Source organism: Leuciscus leuciscus (genome assembly GCF_965113295.1).
Source record: "Leuciscus leuciscus genome assembly, chromosome: 13".
Lineage (NCBI taxonomy): Eukaryota > Metazoa > Chordata > Actinopteri > Cypriniformes > Leuciscidae > Leuciscus > Leuciscus leuciscus.
The window spans coordinates 40,738,737-40,757,390 of NC_138737.1; the positions used below are offsets into that span (position 1 = coordinate 40,738,737).

General features: G+C 41.0%; 1 long non-coding RNA gene across 1 annotated transcript; it reads right to left on the reverse strand.

Annotated features, from left to right (window-relative positions):
- Positions 1-619: 619 nt before the first annotated feature.
- LOC309513128 lies at positions 620-14,726 on the reverse strand. Its single transcript, XR_014211330.1, has 2 exons — positions 12,433-14,726; positions 620-3,149 (listed from the first exon to the last, which is right to left on the reverse strand). It is a non-coding gene; the product is annotated as an uncharacterized lncRNA (long non-coding RNA).
- Between the last annotated feature and the right edge of the window lie 3,928 nt (positions 14,727-18,654).

Genomic DNA, 18,654 nt, shown 5'->3' on the forward strand with positions numbered 1-18,654 from the left:
CTCGGAGTTCCCCCCACACATCAGGATTTCTGATCGTAAATATTAAACATGTTTAATATTTACGATTCGCGATCGGAGCGGCTCCGACGTTCTTCCGAGCAGGTTCGGACACTCTTAACACACCTCACAACCAAGGGAAAATCTGATAAAATAATCTGTTAAACCATCAAGATAATCGGGACATAGCTAGGATTGTCGGAAGGGGAGAAATCGGCCCAAAATCAGCCCGATTATCTTTTGGTGTGTACCCAGCATAAGACACAATCTTCCACACTTGCTGCGGCCGTCACTTTAACCCCGTGACGCCGTGTTAATGAATCAAGTGAGTCAACACCTTGGGCCGCCATGCCCTCGGTGATACACTGATAACCAACGGCCAAAAAAAAAATATATATATTGTTTTATCTACTCAAATACAGATTAAACGTCAAAAAATAGCGATATTCAACTAAGAAAAAAAGGCCACAGCGGGCAGAAAACTCATTCAAACTCACCACACGCTCTCCACGCTCGCTCACTCAACAGACGCTCACTCAACAGACGCTCACGCATGCGCACGAGAGAGAGAGAGAGAGAGAGAGAGAGAGAGAGAGAGAGAGAGAGAGAGAGAGAGAGAGAGAGAGAGAGAGAGAGAGAGAGAGAGAGACAGAGAGAGAGAGAGAGACAGAGAGAGAGAGAGAGAGAGAGAGAGAGAGAGAGAGACAGAGAGAGAGAGAGAGAGAGAGAGAGAGAGAGAGAGAGAGAGAGAGACAGAGAGAGAGAGAGAGAGAGATTTTTGATTTTTGAAAAAACTTTAATTACAATTTTTAACAATATCTCTTCACAATAAATTTAACAATATCTCTTCACAATAAACATACCACAGAGGATATTAATACCTTATGAACTCAGAAAGAAAAACACAAATCACCTTCACAAACTGTACACAAAGCACCATAACTGCACCATATCAATTCAAAAGTTGAAAGATCACTCATAGTCTTATAAAACCGAAAATCAATCAAAACTCTAGATTTGACCAAAGTTAAAAAACACACGTTTACATCATCGCTACACTCTTGTTCCACTCTGTTTTTCCTGCTAATATAAATAGCCATTTTTGCTTGCCCTAAAATGAAATTCAACAATTGACAGGTGAAACGTTTTTTCTGAGAGTACATAAAACCCAAAATGAAAGTCTCAATACAAAAAGTTTCATCAAACCTACAGAACAGTTCTCTTAATCTCAAAAACAAAGGTTCTAATCTAAAACAATGCATAAAAGCATGAAAAACAGTCTCCCTTTGAGTACAGAAAGGGCAAGCAGAATTAACTTCAGGATTCAACTTCGAAATAAAAGAATTGACAGCAATGGCACCATGGAGAATTCTCCATTGTATATCACCAAACCTTTTAGACAATGGTGGCTTATATAATGATCTCCATTCAGGTTTTACATCATTTCTCAGTTTAAAAACAGAACGCCATGGTGTATCGGTTCTCTTTTCCAACATTTTCTTATTAAAAACCAAAACACAGGCTCTATACAGTTTTTTCCCTTCACTAGACAAAAAATCTAAAAACAAAGATTCACCTGATTTCAGCAAAAAACCTGTACCCTCTTCAAGATTGGTTTGAATAATCAAACATGGAAAGGGATCATCGACATCAGGAGTACAAACCCCTGTAAAAAAGTCTCTTAACAAATGTTCTTCTTCACCTGTAAAACAGGCTTTAAGTTTGACCAGAAAACGAGTTAATAAACGAACAGATCTGATTCCTAAATGTTCGGATACGGCATCCACATTCTCAAATTGAGGCCCGGTTAATGTCAACAAATGTCCCAACGTAAAGACCTTGGATTGCAGGAAAATGGTGCTAAACCCCGGCAAATAGCAGTGAGTAGCAATGTCCAAACGGGCCCCAAGTATCAGTGGCTCCTGCAAAAGCCAGTGGAGAGAATATGAGTTCTCAGTCTTATAAACACGAAAAAAGCTCCACACCTTGAAAAGATTTCGATAGAAGGCAGGCAGTTCCAATAAATCCAGTTTAGTTGGATCCATTAAAAAGAGGGATTTGTCCAGTCCGAACCCCCCAATAGTGTGCAAAATAGTACAACTCGCAGCACGCCAACTGAAATCTGTAGAACCATCAAGTAACCTTTTTAAAAACTGTAACCGAAAGGCAGCCATTCTACTTTGTAAGTGAATCAAACCTTGCCCACCTTCATCTTTGGGGAGGTATAAAAAACTCTGTGGGACCCAGTGTAGTTTATCCCAAAAAAAGTTCACAAGAGCAGCTTGAGCTTCCGCTAAAAACTGTGGTGAAGGGTCTACACATGCCAACTTATGCCAAAGTGAAGATGCCACTAAATTGTTGACAATGAGAGTTCGCCCCCTATAGGACATATTCGGTAATAACCATTTCCATTTTTCCAAGCGCCCTTTAATTTTTTCCATCAACCCCTCCCAATTTTTTTGTAACACACTGTCATCCCCTAGATAAACTCCTAGATATTTTATACCTCCATTTCCCCAAACCATCCCATCAGGAAGGCAAGGTTTACCATCAGCCCATTGTCCTAATAATAAAGCATAACTTTTTTTCCAATTAACCTTTGCAGAGGACAACAGTCTAAATTCTTCAATTAAATTAAGTAAAATCTGCACATCACTTTGTCTGTTGATCATCACCACAATATCATCGGCATAGGCTGACAAACAAATCTTTTTATTACAAACTGGTAAAAACAAACCACTTAATTGACTTCTTATCTGTTGAAGCAATGGCTCAATAGCCAAGGAATACAACATTCCAGACAAGGAGCAACCTTGTCTGATACCCCTGAGAACCTGAAAGGGAGCACATAAGCCACCATTTATTTTCAGCGTACTCTCAACGTCACAATAGAGTACCCTAATCATGTCTATAAAGCTTTTGCTAAAACCAAAAGCTGTTAAAGCACTCCACAAATATGAGTGCTCTACTCGGTCAAACGCCTTCTCCTGATCCAAAGATATCAAGCCACAGTCCAAATTTAACAATTTAGAGACATGAAAAATATCCCGAATTAAAGAAATATTATCAAATATAGATCTACCAGGGACACAGTACGTCTGGTCCGGATGGATAACCTGACCCAACACTCCAGCCAATCTGTTACCCAATGCCTTATATAACCGCCAAAATTACACAGAGGGTTTGAAGTGGGCTAGTTGACGCGCTTCCCGTGGCTTGATTGTTTGTTTGAGAAATAACGTGACAAGAGTTCAAGCTCTGATTTCAACTCTGTCGTGAGAGATATGATTTATTATCACACAAAGTCTTCATTACCCATAACAGAACAATATTCCATCTTCATCGACACTGTCACATTATCTAACATGTATTCACCACATCCGTAGCGGTCAAAAACTAGTTGGCCATTTCCCCTCTGGCAACACCTGCGTCTGATTACACCTACCCTCCCAAGTAGATGAGCCCTATTTAGCTATGCCATGACCGTAGTACCACCTACTGGCCAAACCTGGACATAAACACTGAAATGGCTCTTACACAACCGGCCCCTAATTGAAATGGTTAACAAACATTACAATTCAAAACAAAACAAATTAAGGAGCCATTACCAACCTGACATAACATTTTATCCAAACATTTTAGTCACAGTGAGTTCACACACATTAACACTAAAATTGCCCATTTAACCAGCAGCCTCAAGCAACAGGCAGAGCTTTGTTACAGGACGTTGAATGACACTTGACTTTGTTTGCAGACGCACTGAACGCACAAATCCCTTTTTATCCCGGAAAGCTTCCAACACTCTTCCCAGTGGCCAAGAGCCTCGTGGGGCAGTAGGATCCATAATGACGACAATATCTCCAGGCTTTAGATTTCTCCTGATTTCATTCCATTTTTGCCTCTCTTGCAGCAAAGGTAGATATTCCCGTACCCAACGTTTCCAAAAAAGTTCAGCAATATACTGAACTTGCTTCCATCTGCGTTTTAAATACAAGTCATGTGGCTCAAACAATCCTGGCGGCAATGATGGATTTCCTTTCATTAGAAGAATGTGGTTGGGAGTAAGTGGCTCCAAATCATTTGGATCGTCAGAGAGTTTGGTGATAGGCCGATCATTTAGGATGGCTTCAGCTTCACACATAACTGTATGAAGCCCATCATCGTTCAGGGCCTGCTGTTGAAGAACTGAACTTAGAATCCTTCTCACCATGCGGATAACCCGCTCCCAAACCCCACCATGATGTGAACCTGCTGGAGGATTAAAACTCCACTTAACTCCCCTTTGCCGGAGAGCTCCCTGAATTCTTCCATGATCCAAAGCTGCGAGAGCCTCTCTTAGTTCCCTCTCTGCTCCTATAAAGTTGGTTCCATTGTCAGATAAAATACGAACAACTTGACCTCTTCTACAGATGAAACGCCGCAGAGCATTGATACATGCATCAGTGTCCAAAGAGTCAGCCACTTCGAGGTGGACTGCTCTGCTTGCCAGGCAAGTTAGTATCACGCCATAGCGTTTGGCTGTACCACGTCCTTTCCTCACTGTAATTGGGCCAAAATAATCAACGCCAACGTTGGTAAATGGGGGCTTGTCAGGAAGAATCCTTTCCTCTGGCAAATCTGCCATCTTTTGCTCCTGCATTTTTCCATTATACTTCTTGCAACAGACACATTCTGTAATGACTTTTCTTACAGCGGAGTTGGCACTAGTGACCCAATACTTCTTCCGCAGTGTTGATAGCGTGTGATTCCGACCACTATGGCCCTGCTGCTGATGGATGTGCCTGAGGATAAGAGTGGCCACATTTTGGTCCTTGGAGAGGATCAGCGGATGTTTAATCGACTCTGGCAAGGAACTTCTGGTCAGCCGCCCTCCAACTCTGAGAAACCCATCATCCAAGCGTGGATCCAACCTGTAGATTGTACTAAGCCTGCTCACTGTAGAGTTCCCAGCTGACAACATGGCAATTTCCTCTCCAAATCTCTGTTGCTGACAATATCTAATGATTGCCAGCTCTGCTCCCAAAAGGTCATCAATGGACAAAATTTGCCGTCCCGGCTTGTCCTTAAACCCTCGTCTCCTCGGTGGCACATTATCTGTGCTCTGCTTACCAGTGACAGCAGCTGTCTCCTCCTCCCTCCTCCTGCAACTCCTTTCCAACAGAATGCTTTTCCATTTAAGAAACCAGGCTACTGCCACCTTAAGCTTACTCCAACTTGAGAAATAGGTCAGTAACCGGCTTGTGGCAACATGTGAGCCCTCCACAGACACAACATTCACTGTGACTTCCTTCTTGACCTCCTGATCATCTGGTTCTATGATAGTTTCTACCATGTTTGTTGTCCAGTTAGATTCTGGTTTACACAAAAAACCTGGACCCTCTATCCACCTCCTGCCATGAATGAAGTCTCCAACCCTCACTCCTCTGGATGCCTCATCAGCTGGATTCTCCTTGGAGCTGATATATCGCCATTGTGAAGTTTCAGTGGCCCCTCTTAGAGTCGAAACCCTGTTCGCCACAAATGTATGGAAACGTTTATCCTCGTTTTTTATATACTTCAACACAGAAGTGCTGTCAGTCCAAAAGATGGACTGCTGCAACTGGAATCTCAACTCAGCCTTCAGCATCAGATCAACACGAACTGCAAGCACAGCAGCAGTCAGCTCCAGGCGAGGAATAGTAACGGTCTTTAAAGGTGTAACTCTGGCTCTGCCCATCAGGAATGCAACATGAATATCATTTCCATCATTCAGCATCCGGAGATATGTGACTGATCCATATCCTGTTTCACTAGCGTCTGCAAAGTGATGAAGTTGAGCATGTCTTGGTTGTCCAAAGCCCTTGGGCTTAACGCAACGATCAACCTTAAATTCAGACAGCATATCCAAGTCCTCCAACCACCTGAGCCACTGTTGCGCAATGTCTTGTGGCACAGTCTCATCCCATCCAAAATTTCTTCTGCAAAGTTCCTGCAGCAGGATTTTGGCAGGCAATACCACAGGCGCAACAAATCCTAGGGGATCGTACACAGAACTAGCCACTGATAACATTCCACGCCTGGTGACTGGCTTTTGTTGGATCTCCATCTTGAACTTGAATGAATCACTCTCAACACACCATTGCAAGCCAAGAGCTCTCTCAAGAGGAAGTTTGTCTCTATCCAGATTCAGTTCAGTCAGGTCTTTAGCTCTGTGTTCCTCTGAAATACTCTGCAGTGTGGTGCGACTATTGCTCATCCATTTCATCAGAGTGAATCCTCCTTCCTGACAGAGAGTACTTAAATTTTTAACCATGAAGGCGGCTTCTTCTTCAGAGGGCATGCTCTTCAGACAATCATCCACATAAAAATTCTCCTTGACTGTTTGAAGCACTTCAGCTGGAAATTCAGACTGATTGTCATCTGCTGTTTTTCTCAGAGCAAAACTAGCACAACTCGGGGAGGACACCGCACCGAACAGATGGACAGTCATACGGAACTCAGCTACTTCCTTGGTGAGATCTCCCTCTGGCCACCATACAAAGCGCAGGAAGTCTCTATCCTCCTTTGCAACTCTGACCTGATGGAACATTGCTTGTATGTCGCCCATAACTGCTACAGGTTCCAGCCTAAACCTGAGCAGGACACCAAGCAATGTACTGGTCAAATTGGGGCCTTGCAAGAGCTGCTGGTTCAAAGATGTTCCTTTGAAAGTCGCACCACAGTCGAACACCACCCGCAGACTCCTCTTCCTGGGGTGGTATACACCATGGTGCGGGAGATACCACACCCTACCACTGCTGTGATCCAACTGCTGTTCTGGAACTTGCTCTGCATAGCCCAGACTGATCACCCTGTTGAGGTTCATTTTATATTCCTCAAAAAACTGTTTATTATTAAGGAACCTCCTTTTCAACCCGAGCAACCTTTGCTTTACCACAGATAAATTGTTGGGCAGAGTGACATTGTTTCTTTTAAAAGGCAGCTTCAAACTGTAATGACCATCTTCAAGTGTGGCAGAGCTTTCCATAATCTCCATAAACTTGATGTCTTCCATTGAAGGGCCTTTCTCCTCTGTAGCTCTTTCGCCGAAATCATGGTTATACTGGCTATTTAGCATTTCTTCCAAACGGCTCACTGAAATCCTGTTGACCACTACTGAAGGAACTTCTGTTTGCAAGCTGCTGTCATTAGCCTGAAAAGGGCCATTAAGGACCCAGCCCAATACTGTCTTAATTGCATATGGTCCTCCCCCTTGGCTATTTATGACCTCCCAAGGTTCCAATATCTTGGGAGCATTGCTTCCAATCAATAGGTCAACATTAGCCTCTAAACTAGGAATCTGTACCTTTGCCAGATATGACCATTTTGCCAACTCTCCTTCAGAGACAATACTGTCTGAACTTACAGGCATTTTCTTCTGTGTGAGGACTTCTGGTAGCTTATAAAAGACGTTGCTGTCCACGCTAGACACCTCCAAGTCAAACAATAATTTTGCTGGCACGACCCTTTCCTGTCCCATGGTTTGTAGCAGAACGTGGGTTTGTTTACCAGACAGACCAAGCCTTTGCATAAGATGCTCTGAACAGAAAGTGGCTGAACTGCCGGGGTCCAGAAATGCGTATGTTTGTATTACTCTGTCCCCTTTGATGGATTTGACTTGGACTGGCAAGATGGAAAGAAGGCAGCGATCACTTCCGACCCCTACACTACCACAGGCTTCTTTAGATGCTGTGGTGTCAGGTCTCACAGGATCCTTAGGTCGCTCTGTGTCTACATTGGCTTTATCTCTCTTGTCAATATGAAGCACACTAGGATGGTTTTGACCGCAAATCCGACAAGTCGCACGCTGTCCACAATTGCGACTTATGTGCCCAGCACATAAACAGCCAAAGCAAAGCTCTTTCTCCTTTAGAAAGATTATTTTGTCCTGGTGCTTCTTCCATTTGAACTGTTGACATTCCTCTAAAGAGTGACTTTGCGAACACCACACACAAATTGACCCCACAGTAGAACTATTTTCTGACAAAACTGCCTTTCTCTCTCCAAAGTTCCCAGTTGAGTGTACAGGTCCAATGGTGGTGGCAAAGCTGTTTCCTTTAAATCTGTTGCCTGGCTGCAACTTCAGCCTGTCGACCTTAGCACCAACTGTTCCTGGTGCTGGGTCCTGAATATCACCAAACAAAGAGTCTGACAGAATACGAACATGTTTCTCAATGAATGCCACCAAATCTTTGAACAGAGCTCTGCGTTCAGATGTATCCATTATATTATGAGCCACTGACCTCCATTGCTCCCTCAGCTTGAATGGGAGCTTTGACATAACTGCCCTCATGTTGCTCGTCATGTCCAACTCCTGCATATATTGTATGTTCTCCATGACATTACAGCATGAGCGCAGAAAAAGTGAGTAGGCCTGCAGTGCGTTGGTATCTTCTGCTCTTATAGGTGGCCACGCCAAAACCTTTTCCATATATGCAGAGGCAACTTTATACTCGTTGCCGAAGTGTTGTTTAAGCAGCTGCTTTGCTTTAACATAACCTAGATCCGGTGCCATATGCTGGCAGCTTCGTACCAGTTCCCTCGGCTGTCCTCTCGTGAATTGTTCCAGATAATATAAACAATCACCTTGACTGACCTTATCCTCCACTGCCTGCTCAAACGCTCGCTTAAATGAAATATATTGAAGAGGATCCCCATCAAATAAGGGAATCTCTCTTGCAGGCAATAACATGAAGCGTTGCTGTTGGATCAATGCTGTAGTTATTTCATTTTGCCTTTCCATTATGGAACAGATGTTCCCCAGTTGGTGTTCTTCTACTGGCTGAGCACTAAATGGGTAGGATCTCAGAAGTTGTGGTGGTACAATATGGTGATCGTCCATTTGAGAACCAATCCACTGGTTTAGCCCAGCCTGGCCTTGTTGACTAGCCTGCTGAGTTAGCATAGCTGTAGGTTGTAGATTGCCTGTTGGCAATGACCAATCCTGGCACTGCTGTGCTTTGTGGTGGTTTACAGGCCTGTATTCTTTTGCCATAGGATTAAGCTCATTAACAGTTGCCGTTCTTTTACTTTTACGCATGTAAGAACTCATTCCATTAGATGTAGTATCAACAATGTCAGAGGCAGAGACCAGCACTTCTAGCTTAGCATTGGAGGCAGCTAGCATAGTTTCCAGCTCAAGTTGCTCTCTTCTCCTTTTTAAATGTTGCTCCTGTTCCTCCAATGCATGCCTTTCCTTTAACCCTCTGGGGACCAAAAACGCGCCCGCGCGTTTTGCTCGTTTTTTTTTTTAGCAATGAAAAATAAACACAAAATGCTCTGTTAATTTTGATCTTTCATTTTCGTGTAATACATCAATCGATCCTGTTCAGTTTCTATTTTTTTTCTGTATACTCACAATACAAATAAAGTGTTTTGCTTTTTGACAAATAAAGAAAAACTAACATGATGCTATTTCTGCCTTCTCTCTGTCAGTAAACTCCCATTTGAAACGCGTTCGAAAATTATCTATAACTCCGCGAAAATTCAGTCAAACAGGCAAACAGACCCACGGGCATAAAGCTTGAGATCGCAGCTTTTAAATGAAGTAATTTATATAAAAAACAAATATTATCAGCTTCTGTAATCTGTATAAAAAGAGAGCGACTCCAGTCGAGCTCATTAGGAGCCATTCAAAAGTAATTTGACCACGCCCCGGAGAGCGCGTGCTATTCAAACGCAAATTCTGAGAACCATTTCAGTCTGTGAAACGCCCCCACATCAGCTGTAAACAAAGAGGCATAATATAGCCTACCTTATGGAGAAAATTTTCCGTGCTGATATGAGGAGCAGATCCCGCTGAGGAGTGAGGTAGGCTAAGTTATCCTTTCTCAAGTGTTAATGTGGAATAACGTTATGGAATAACGTTGTAGGCTTATGTAAACAAAAAGATGAATCGCGTTTCTATAATATGAATAGCGTTTCTGTGAGATGAATGAAGGGTACATATTTGTAAAGACTGTTTAGCCTAAATATGAATCGCGCGTCTGTGTGTGAAAGAATAAACTGCTTTTACAGTTACTGCGTTACAGTCAGGCGAAGTATGAAAGACAACATTTTGTTGACTAGATTTGGGTACAGTTTTTACTGTAGAATATACTGTCACATCAAATAAGCTTTTCTGCTCATATATATAAAATACTATTTTGTCAAAAATAGACTAAGATGTTCCAATGTTGGCTATATTCAAACTAATGAATACATATGATAAAATGTAGGCCTATAATCTTTTTTTTTTTTTTTTACAAATAAAGAGTACTTTTTTTGCAGAAATATTGCTGAAATTGTAATTATTGTTGTAATTGTAACCTTTTTAATAAAATAGCAAAACATATTTACAAGATAGATGTAAGCAAAATATTAAATGGTCAATATAAGTCTTCTTCTAAATATATAGGCTATTTTGTCCTTGCATTGTGGCTCAGTCAGTGTCACACCTGAATGAATGGCTAATTATGCAGAGTCATTATGCAGAGTGGGTGGGACTGGGTAATCTAAGGTGTAAACTACTCCTCCCCCTCGCATATTGGCTTTCCAAGCAAAACCTGTTTTACACCATTTAAATCAATGTATTTTTTTTTTGTGAACGATAAAGCAAGACTATTTTCACATAATTTTGAAGCTAGAACTCCAAGAGAAAACATCCATTAGTCAAAAGTCTTGTGGGCACATATTTTGTATGAGTTTTGTGGTCTTATTTCAGCAACTTTAATTTTTATTTTTTTAAATAACCACGCATAAACATTATTCTCTTAAAAATACAAACATCTACATACATGTTGCTCGCATATTATGGTAGGCCTGTTTGTGCTATATAGAGTGAATTTACACCTTTGCCATTAACATGTTTATAAATAACTGAAAAAAGCACAAATGTCAGAGCATGTCAGAACATCTCAAGGGCCCCAAAAACAGCTTGGTCCCCAGAGGGTTAAAGATGCAGCCCGAGCAAGCAGTGCAGCTCTTTCTGCCCTTTCCATTATTTTTGCAGAATTAGTGGATTTTCCACTGAGGAAACTCCTCCTGCTTGATTGCTTGCTAGGGACATTTGAGACACTATCCTCTGGCCGGATATCATCACCACATTCATCATCTTTTTTACCTTTCAATGAGGGAATAACACATAACCAACGGTTCACCTCAGACCGTAATTCATCATTGCAAATCATTTTTGCTTTGAACCAAATACCATGTTTTTCCCTTTCACTCTCAGGTAACATGACCAACAAGGAATCATGAACACATTTTGCATCATCACACAGATCAACAAGAGCACCCAGAGCACATTGTACTCCTCCTTTATCACTTATTTGCATAAGCTCTTTAATACGTTCCCTTAGCTTAGAAGCTTTATTTAATTTAGCCTTCCTATCATTTTGCAGTCTTTCCAGCTTTTGTTCAAATGCCTTTGCAGTTAATGTTACAACACGTTTTTCTTTCTCTTTTAACACATCAAAACCGTTTGCTTTACTGTTCCATTCAGCTGATTGCGCAACCGCCTCAGCAGCTGACGCGTCTTTTTCAAGAAGACTCATTGTGTACATGAATGAACGTCACAAAGCTAATAAACAGTAGTCAATGTCATTTGCTTTCCACTACAAAATTCCTTTGTTCAGCTCTTTCTTTACCAATGCATTGGATTTTTACGCCCGGGTAAGTATAGTGTGCACACTTTATGAATGGCCATTCAAAACTTGTAGCGCTACAACATACCTTACGTGGGACGCCTTGATGAAATAAAAACAGCTCACGATGTCCTCACACTGGTGGATGATGAAAGAAGTTTCGTGTTGTCCTTGAACAGCTGAGCAGACCTTGACTTAGCTCCGGGTCGGATGGAACAGCACCGCCGCATCCTCTCACCGATGCTACTTTCTCTCGCCGGGTTCCGATGTATAACACAGCCAGACAGATAAACAATGAGCAGCTTTCAGATGTCCGGTTTCCAGCGGGCACTCCGCATGGCTTTAAACTGTGAACATATAACTCCACACGCGACGATCTTCCAGCTTCATAAAGCCTAGTTTTTGACTTGTATAACCGCCAAAATTACACAGAGGGTTTGAAGTGGGCTAGTTGACGCGCTTCCCGTGGCTTGATTGTTTGTTTGAGAAATAACGTGACAAGAGTTCAAGCTCTGATTTCAACTCTGTCGTGAGAGATATGATTTATTATCACACAAAGTCTTCATTACCCATAACAGAACAATATTCCATCTTCATCGACACTGTCACATTATCTAACATGTATTCACCACATCCGTAGCGGTCAAAAACTAGTTGGCCATTTCCCCTCTGGCAACACCTGCGTCTGATTACACCTACCCTCCCAAGTAGATGAGCCCTATTTAGCTATGCCATGACCGTAGTACCACCTACTGGCCAAACCTGGACATAAACACTGAAATGGCTCTTACACCTTAGAAAGAATTTTATAATCACTGCAGAGAAGCGAGACAGGGCGCCAGTTCTTAATATCTGTAAGGTCCCCCTTTTTTGGAATAAGAGTGATCACCGCTCTTCGGCAACTCAATGGCAACCCACCCTTCGACAAGCTGTCCTTCAGTACCTCCAGCAGATCTACACCCATTTCCAACCAAAAAGCCTTATAGAAGTCCACCGGGAGGCCATCCACTCCTGGGGCCCTCCCAGACTTCATGCTTTGCAGGGCCTTATAGAGCTCCTCCAGGGTCAACACCCCTTCAAGCTCATCATTGGCCTCCTCTGACACCTTTGGTAGGCTGTCAAGGAAAACGTTGTCAACACAACACTCTGACTTAAGCTCGCTCCTATACAGATTTTGATAAAAAATGAACTGCTCTTCCCCGAATACCAGCCGGATCTGTCAATAACACTCCATCTTCAGAGCGCAAACCATGAATAAAACGTTTCTGACCATTCTTTTTTTCCAGATTGAAAAAGTATTGGGATGGTGCATCCATCTGATCAATGCTTTGGAAGCGTGAGCGGACCAGAGCCCCCTGTACTTTATGCCCCAGTAGATCAGCCAACTGAGCTTTCTTCCTTGAACAGGCTTCTAAATAATGAATCTCGCCAGTAGATTGTGCCAGATTTTGAAAATCAATTATCTCTCCCTCCAAAAGCTCTAAAGAACGAGTCAACTCCTTAGTAACGTTGTGAGTATACTGTTGGGTAAACTGCCTTATTTGTATCTTACCAACATCCCACCACTGTTGCAATGAATAAAAAGAAGACTTCTTTGTTCTGTGAACTTCCCAGAAGTACTTAAACGACTCCTTAAAAAAGTTATCACTTAACAAATTAGTATTAAAATGCCAGTATGCACTTTTTGGTTTTATTGAGCTCAAAATAAGCTTACAATGCACCATACTGTGATCTGAAAAACTTACTGGTGTTATATAACATTTATTGAAAATACTAAGATGGTGATTAAAACTGTAAAATCTGTCCAGCCTAGCTAATGACATAACATTATCACGTGTGTGAACCCAAGTGTACTGTCTCTCATTACCATTTAAAGATCTCCAAGTATCACATAAATCATACTTTTTAATAATATGAATTAACCGTTTACGCGAAGCCAAATGAGGCTCAATGTGATTCCGATCTAGATTATGCTCAGTACAATTGAAATCACCACCAAGGAACAAGAAGTCTTCAGAACAACAGTTTTGTAGAGTTGAACATAGTGTGTCTAAAAAAAACATTCTTTCAACTGGTGCAGTTGGAACATATACACAAATAAAAATAAACACATAACTTTCAACAACAGCTCTAACTTTTAAAAGCCTACCTTTTATTATCTCATCAACATCATAAGATATGGGACTAAAATTCTTTGCAAATAAAATGGCAACTCCCCCACTTATTGAAGTGTTATGGCTTAACACAGGGATGCCATCAAACTCCCTCGCCCAGTCAGCAGCATTTTTTAAGTCGCTATGAGTTTCTTGTAATAAAACAACATCAATATTTTTTTGCTTAATTACTTCATATATTGTAGCTCTTTTTCTAGAATCTCTTGCCCCATTAACATTCAAAGTAGCTACATGAACTTCACTCATAAATAGTAATAAGGAAAAGAAAAACCACCCAAAAAGCCAAAGAACATCGACCATTCTATTTTTAAAATGAACTGACATCGTTGTTTAAAGCAGTATTGAGACTCCTCACAATTTTCTTGAGTCGATAAACTTCTTTATTAGTAAAGCAACTCTCTGCCATTAGGCTTTTTGCCTTTTCAACGAACTGTTCAACATCAGGAAAATATTCCTGCACGCGCACACCTCTTTTATTTTTTGTTGATCTAAGGAATAACTTAATATCATCAAGTTCATAATCCCGACCACTAAACTCCCCCTGAGAAAGTGTCACACTGGAGTCAGAAGACCCACCATCACTTTCTGTATCCTGATCCATGCTTTCTTGCACTTCACTCTTTTTACTTATTTTGGCATCAAACATTTTATCAATTATCTTCCTTTTATTGGAAGGTATTTAAAAAAAATGTTCTTTCTCCACACAATCCGTTACACATTCGTCTTGCAAAATCACTGAATTACTCTCACTTTCTATTTGCTCAACACGTTTATCTTCAGAAACCGGTGCCACGCTCGGTAAATCCTCAACGCTAGCCTCTAAAAGTATTTTGGTGGGCACCGCGTCCGACTCCGAGTGCTCCCAGCTCAGTGAAGTCGACGCAACAACACTCTCACCGGGAGCACCCGCAGCCGCCACCGCCCTATCTATATCAGTGTCAGCAACACCATCCGCGCCACCATCGCCTTCAGTACTCCCATTCACTGCGTTTACTTCCTTTTCTGCAACTTTGTCAGGACAATTACGAATTAGATGTCCAGATTTACCGCAACCAAAACACTTTGATTTCGCGGTAGTGACAAAAATAACATAATCAAAGTTGTCAATTCGAAAATTGAGTGTCATGTCTAACTCTACATCGTCCTGAATAATCATATAAGCGAAACGCCTGAACGAAACAATGTGTTTCAACAACGGTGATCCGCTATTAATTGGGATCTTCTTGATCGGAGATACCAATTTTCCATAACGAGATAAAGATTGTGTCAAAATTTCATCGCTTACGAACGGTGGGACATTTGACAAAGTGACTCTCTTAGCGGGCAATGAAAGAGGAAGAACAGAGACAAAATCACCACCAATGACTATTCCGTGTTCAACTACTTCATTGACTTTATCCACGCTATTGAGAAACACCACAACAGCACTATTCATTCTGGAGGCGGATAGCACGCTCTCATGCCCCACAACCTCACCAATAGCAAGACAACATTCCTCCACACTCACCGCGGCGGCTACTTTGACCGCATTACGCCGCGTGAGTGAACTCAAAACCTGCACGCGTGGGGCCGACATGCTTTCCAATAAAGGTGGATCGCAAGCGGCCCAACAAAGAAAAAAAAGTAATAAATAGGAAAGACCAGAAAAAACAGCAAGGGGAAAAAATAGAAAAAGCCAGCTTCACTCACAAGCTCTCCAGTCACGCTCACACTCCGTCAACTCGCACCCAGACACACCGGAAGTGAGAGAGAGAGAGAGAGAGAGAGAGAGAGAGAGAGAGAGAGAGAGAGAGAGAGAGAGAGAGAGAGAGAGAGAGAGAGAGAGAGAGAGAGAGAGAGAGAGAGAGAGAGAGAGAGACAGAGAGAGAGAGAGACAGAGAGAGAGAGAATTGAATTTGAAAACACCTTTATTACAAATTAAGTGTTTTAAAACATTAAAAACAAACTATTTAAAATAAATTACATAAATTGAGTAAAATACAGATTGTCATCCACAACAGAGCACAAAGCCCCTCCATAACACCACACATCCTCAAACATGGCAAGACATGAAGTAGCTTTATAAAACCTAAAATCAATCAAAATTCTTGACTTCACCATGGCACCAAACATAGACACCAGATTAAATTCCTGATTTTGTTCAATTTTATCTTTCCGACTCATGTATATCGCCATTTTACTTTTGCCCAAAACAAAATTTAACAACTGACACTCTCTCTTTCTTCTCTTTGTATATTTAACACCAAAGATAAAAGCTTGCATTGAAAATTCTTCATCAAAAGACTTAAACAAATTTAGTAAAACCTCAAATAAAGGTTTAAGTCTATGACAACTCATAAAAACATGAAACACAGTCTCCCTTTGTGAGCAAAATGGGCATTCATGGCCTACATCAGGATTCAACACAGATATAAAGGCATTTACAGCAATAATACAATGTAAAATCCTCCACTGCAAATCTCCAATTTTCTTATTCAATGGTGGCTTGTAAAAAGTTCTCCAATTTGGTTTAAAAACTTCATCCAAACCTAACACACTTCGCCAAGGTGTATCAGTTTTTCCATTTAATATTTTTTTATTAAAACATTTCACACATGACTTGTACAATCTCTTACCATTCACTTCTTCAAAGTCCATGACTACAACTTTTTCTGATTCCAGAAAAATTCCACCTTCCTCCTCTAAATTAGGTGAAACCATCAATCTTGGAAAAAAATCTTTATCATTGGGAGTAATTTCTCCCTCACAATGTTTCTTGAGTAAATCGGTCTCTTCCACCGTAAGGATAGTCTGTAACTTTCGTAGTAGTTTTTCAACCACTCGAGTGGATCTAAACCCCAATTGTGTCGCCACCGCATCCACTTCAACAAAATCTGGTCCTGCCAGACTCATTAACTGACGAAGAGTCACCACTTTAGCCTTTACAAAGGCTTCTGTCAGTGACACTGATGCATTAGTAATGTCCAGTCTTGCACCATAAAGCAATGGCTCTTCCAACAGCCAATACAACGATGTGGGATTGCTTATCCTTTGGAGTTTAAAAAGACTCCATACTTTAAAAAGATTCCGATAAAAAACTGGAAATTTCTCCACATTTAAAGTTATTGGATCCAATAAAAATAAGGATTTGTCCAGAGTTAGACCTGCAGCAGTTTTTAAAATAGCACTTGCCACTGGTCTCCAACTTACAGACTCCGGGCCTGTCAGGAAACGTTGTATAAATTGTGCACGAAATGTTGCTGTCCTACTTTGTAGATGCACAAGTCCTTGTCCACCTTCTTCCTTTGGTAAATACAAGATGTTATGGATCACCCAGTGCATCTTATCCCAGAAGAAGTCTATCAACATCGATTGTATCTTAGCAAGAAAAAGTAGTGGTGGGTCAACACAAGTCAGTCGATGCCAAAGAGATGAAGCAACAAGGTTATTAATAATAAGGGTTCGACCCCTATAGGACAGTATTTTCTTAATCCACTTCCATTTATCCAAGCGGCCCTTTATTTTCTCGATCACCCCTTCCCAATTTTTTAATTGAAAAGACTCATCCCCCAAATAAACTCCCAAATACTTTAGCCCATCTTTTTTCCATGTCAAACCACCAGGAAGTTTGGGGGGCACTGTTATCCGCTCTCCCACCAAAACAGCTTCACTTTTTGACCAATTCACTTTTGCAGCTGATACCATTTCAAAATCATCCAAAGTTTTCATTAAAAGGTTCACATCATTTTGCTCTTTTACAATTACAACAACATCATCAGCATAAGCTGATAAAACAAAAGTACTTCCACAGTTCATCAATGTGAGGCCTTTCATTACCCTTCTCAATCTTTGCAAAAGTGGTTCTATTGCCAATGTATAGAGCATGCCTGATAATGAACAACCTTGCCTCACTCCACGCTGAACTTTAAAAGGAAAACACAAGCCACCATTAAATTTCAACATACTCTCAATGTCATTATATAATACTTTAATATAACCTTTAAAAACCGAATTAAAACCAAAGGCATCTAGAGTCTTCCATAAATAATCATGCTCTACACGGTCAAATGCCTTTTCTTGATCAATGGAAATCAAGCCAAAATTAACACCACAAATCTTTGAAAAATCCATCAGGATTAAAAAAATGTTATCAAATATAGATCTTCCAGGCACACAATAGGATTGGTCAGGACTAATTATATCATCTAAAACTTTCCCTAATCTAATCGCCAATACCTTAGACAGAATTTTGTAGTCAGAGCACAGTAAAGACACTGGTCTCCAATTTTTAATATCACTCAAATCTCCTTTCTTTGGGAGGAGTGTAAGAACTGCTCTCCGACTACTAAGTGGTAAAAAACCACCAACCAAACTATCACTAAGAACTGCAAGCAAGTCTTCTCCTATAATGCCCCAGTATGCTTTATAGAATTCAAAAGGAATCCCATCTAACCCTGGAACTTTCCCGTTTTGCGTACTCTGGAGAGCTTCATACAGTTCAATTAAAGTTATATCTTCACTAAGTTTTGCATTGGCACTTTCTGATAATTTTGGCAGATCTTCAAAGAAGAAACCATCAACATCTTGATCTATCCTATGATCAGAACTATAAAGATTTTCATAAAATGTTACTGCTCTTTTCCTCATTTCGACTGGGTCTGATAACAGAACCCCAGCTTCAGACCTTAAATTCTGAATATACCGTCTTTGACCATTCTTTTTTTCTAATCCGAAAAAAAACTTTGATGGAACATCCATCTGCTCTACATCCTGGAAACGGGATCTGACCAATGCCCCTTGTGCCTTTCTTTTATAGAATTCAGACAAGGCTGATCTTTTCATGAAAAGAGAATCTAAATGGT